The sequence below is a fragment of the Chinchilla lanigera genome, unplaced genomic scaffold (genome assembly GCF_000276665.1).
Source record: "Chinchilla lanigera isolate Chin_1 unplaced genomic scaffold, ChiLan1.0 scaffold00001, whole genome shotgun sequence".
Taxonomy (NCBI): Eukaryota; Metazoa; Chordata; class Mammalia; order Rodentia; family Chinchillidae; genus Chinchilla; species Chinchilla lanigera.
This window is the reverse complement of record NW_004955402.1, coordinates 19,218,261-19,222,644: the sequence shown is the minus strand read 5'-3', so window position 1 is coordinate 19,222,644 and position 4,384 is coordinate 19,218,261. Positions and strand designations below refer to the sequence as shown.

At 42.1% G+C, this 4,384-nt stretch overlaps 1 protein-coding gene across 3 annotated transcripts in view; it reads left to right on the top strand.

Annotated features, from left to right (window-relative positions):
* Trappc8 (trafficking protein particle complex 8) overlaps positions 1-4,384 on the top strand; it is a gene marked incomplete in the record, with an annotated part of 92,627 nt that overhangs the window by 375 nt on the left and 87,868 nt on the right.

Here is a 4,384-nt window from a genome sequence, read left to right as displayed (position 1 = left end):
GACTCAGCTTTAATCCTATAGATGAAGACTCTATTTTAGGAGGCGGTGGACCAGCAAGCTGGGAAGCATATGTCGAAAATCCTCTGAGATAATGTCTGGGTCTTTATAATCATGCAGACAAGGAGTGGGTACAGACCTCAAGAGATTATTCTTTGCCACTTTGCTCATCTGTCTCAGAACGGCCTTGGAGGACACTGACTAAGGGAATTTCTCCCACCTTTGGGATTAGGCAGGTCCATTGACTGACAATGGACTTTTTCCAGTGACGGGGGAATGAGTTTTGCTGTCTTTGTCAGTGACCATTTTTTTTTTTTTTTTTTTTTTTGAGACAGGGTCTCACTACTCAGTTCTGGCTAGCCTTGAGCTCACTGTGTAGCCCAGGCTGCCTCAAATTCACAGCGAGCCTCCCGAGTGCCGGGATTGCAGGCGTGTGCCACCACGCCCAGCTCTTTCTTTTAAAGAATTGTAGTAATTTATAAATCCTGTATGATCCCTCCCATCTCATGGGAGAAGACTGAATTCTAAACTCAGAGAGCTTTTACTTAGCACTTATACAAGAACTTTTATTAGATTTACTTTTCTACCCCAGTAATGCAACATATTTATAATCTCAACTTTCCTGTAGTCCTCTAACAAACAGAGCAAAATTCTACTAACATCATTATTTCCCTATTTTAGCAATACCTGTGGAAATTTCTTTGGGGCTGTCCTTCCAAACCAAGCCACTTATCACCATCTCACTACTTACTCCAGCTTTGCCCTTCCTGTTACTTCTCAGCATGCTGCCTGGTGTGGTTTAGTGGCATTGCCATGGCATCTCCTTGTTTATTTGGTTTTATTGATTTACTTTCAGTATTGGGGCTTAAACCCCAGCCCTTTATACTGAACTAGAATGCTACTCCTTCATCCCCTTTTTAATGAATTTTGAGACAGGGTCTGTTGTAAGTTGTTAAATTGCCCAGAGTGGGTTTGAACTTGTGATCCTGCTGCTTCAGCCTTGCAGAACGCTGGGATGACAGGCATGCACCATCAGGCCTGGCAGGCCTCTCCTGACGGCTCCTGGGTCAGTCATAAGCTCACTGACCCTGCCTCCCGTTGTGTTGCCAGAATAACTGAATTGGTGTCCACATAGCAAAGCAGAGAATGCCCTTGAGAGTATATCCTAGAGCTCTCTCAGGGCCAAGACAGTCCATGTCTAGGATTTCTTAAAGATTCTATAAGCAACCTCAGCAGAAAAGTATTCTTCCTTGAGCCTGAACTAGAAGCTGGGATTCATCTTACCCATTCTTGGGTATAGAGTGCTGGGTGAATGCCCTATTTTGCTTTACTTTTCCTATATCTCTGACTGAGGCCATTTTACTTAAAATTTGCCATTGGTAGCTGGGGGGTGGTGGTACATGCCTGTAATCCTAGCACTTGGGAGGCTGAGGCAGGATGATTGCTGCAAGTTTGAGGCCAGCCTGGGCTATGTAGCAAGACCCTGTGGCAAAAACAAAAATTTGCCGTTGGTGGTAGGATTAGGAAGAACTACATCCAGACCTGACCACGAAGAGTGCACATCATCCAAAGACCCCTGGATTTAGAACTGGATGTAACAGACAGTGATTTTTGCTTATTTGCCTTTGGGTAGAAGATGAACCTATTTTCCATTTTAAAGGGGATAATTACTGGGGCAAATTACTGTATTAAAGTCATAGATATAAGGAGTTATGTGTGGATACTGAGAAACCAACGGGTAGTTGGTAGTATTAAGGTTATTGATTAAGTTATTATTAAGTTATTGATAAGTTATTAAGGTTATTAATTTTGTTTGGCCAGTAAAATTTCCCTTCCCCATTTTTCTAGTCACAGGTGTTATTATCCTGCCTATAAAAAGTGTACTACAAATACAATGAATGTTTGTTTTTATTTTTTTCCAGTACCGGGAATTGAACTCATGACCTCACGCTTGCCAGGCAGGCGCTGTGCCGCTGAGCTCAATCCCCAGCCCCACAGTGAATGCTTCAGTTAAAACAATCTACTACAGTAAAAGCCATGCTGCCAATAATTACTGGGAGCACTTGTTCCCTGTATTCACTACCAAGGCATGACGCTTTGTTGAAGATGAGATGTCCTTTCTGTTCCGAATCTTACCCTTCTCTTAAAATTCTCTGTAAACAGCTTCTTATGCTGACTGTATACGGAAATGTGCTGCAGTTATTGGGCAGTCCTTTCTCCCAGCAGGAGAGGGGCTCCACCTGACTTCAGCTTTGTGCATCTTGACGCGTCTTCACTTCTTCATCCTCCACCGTCCTCCCTCCGGAATTTCAAGAGCTGCGCTGGATGCAGCAAATAATCCTCCTTAAAACACTCTCCCTCACTTTGAACACACTGAGCCCATCATTCTTGTCACTTTCTGAAGCATTCTGGGAGTCTTTCATGAAGGTCTTTAGTTGCACCCTTGTAGCTGCCTCGACGTGCTGAATCAATTAAAAATGTTCACCTTTCAGGATCATTTTGACTTGGGGGAAGACCCAGAAGTTTCTTGGTGAATAAGGTGCATGAGGACACACTGTAGTATAGAAGCCTTTTTGTTGGCTGGTACTTGCCAGCAACATTCACCAGATTTTTGATCACACTTGGAAATTGGTTCAGGAAAAAAGGCATATGACAGGGCACATCAGAGGCACTCCCTAGGATTTATATGTTGATGCTGGGAATGACAAGCTTCATCTCTGCTTGACTTGCTAAACCAAGAGGATATGATCTGGGAACATGGGAAGATCCTACCATGTGGAAGGAGGGAGGCTTCATGAAGAATGAAATTAAACTGAAAATTAGAGATTTGAGATAGTCTTGTAATGGTAATGCGGAGTCCCAGGATTTGGTTCCCGTTATGGTTTACATCTAAGTGTTCTTTCAAAGCCTCATGTGCTCATAGGTGGGACTTTTAGGACTGACTAGATCATGAGTATGATACTGGATCTTGGGTGTATGTTACCTGATTAGTCCACTAATTGGTTTAGCATAGCTCTGGGTGTGGGTAAGGGATTTATTGAAGAGGGAACACCTACCCTAGGTGTGAGTGGCATCAACCTATAGGCTTGCAGGCTGGACAGAATAAAAAGGCAAAGAAGAAATCTCACTGCTTCCTGCCTGCCATGCCACGGACTATTTCTCCTCTGCCATTCCCTTCTTCCCTACTGTCCTGCCTTGGAGTCAGCCAGTTATGGACTGAAACCTTTAAACTCCAAGCTAAAATAAGCCTTTCCTTCTTTAATTTGTGGGTGTTAGGTATTTTGTCCCAGGAATGAGACAGTAAGACGGTTCCTGAAGTCCCTACTCTTTAGCTCTTCCCTTTTTCCTCTGAGCTTTTTTCCAGCTTTATCTGCAGTTACATAAGCCTCTTGCTTCAGCTACTATAAGATTAATTTCTGTTTCGATGTTGAAAGACTCTTGCCTAAAAGGTTTGCTATTATGGATGCTGTAAAATCACCTCTTTGAAGAAGTTTCCACAGTTCAAACAGTATTTTGCCAAAAGAAAGAAGAGACTGGAATAGATTAGGGAATAAATAAATTTTGAGAGTGAAGTTACTTACTGGAAACACTTGGTGTGGCTGTGCTATTAGATTGCACAGTCAGCCTGTAAGGGAGAAACCAATTTAGGTCCAGCCATAAAAAAGAAATGAAGTACGGATTCACACGACAATATGAATGAACCTTGAAATTTTACTGGGGCTGAGGATATAGTTCACTGATAGAGTTTGCCTAGCGTGAACAAGGCTCCTAGTTAAATCCCTATCGTATATAAAACAAAACATTTTGCTACGTGAAAGATGCCAGCCACAACAGGTGACATACAGCATGCTTCCATTTATATGAAATGTTCAGAATAAGTAAATTTGAGACTGATTGGTGATTTTCAAGGGCTCTGGGAAGAGTGGAGACTGACTGGTAATAGATATCAGGCTTGTTTTTGGAGTGATTACATGTCCTGAAATTAGTAGAAACGGTGGTGCAACTTTCTGGATATACTAAAAAAAAAATCACTGAATTGTACATTTAAAAGAGATGGATTTTATGGTATGTGAATTATATACCTCCAAAACCCATTTAGGCTAAACTATCCTTGAAAATTCTTCTCAAAGAGCCTAATACTGCTCCTTTTACCTTCAGTAGAAAAGTAAATTGCCTTTTAAACTTTTCTTTTTAGATTACTACAGAAACCCAGTTACAACAAATTTATCTTACCACTTGAGTCACACTCATTTGTATGAGATTCTCAGATTATAAAAGGTAAGGGAAGCCGGGCGTGATGGCACATGCCTGCAATCCCAGCACTCGGGAGGCTGAGACAGGAGGATTGTTGTGAGTTCGAGACCAGCCTGGGTTACAAAGTCAGTTG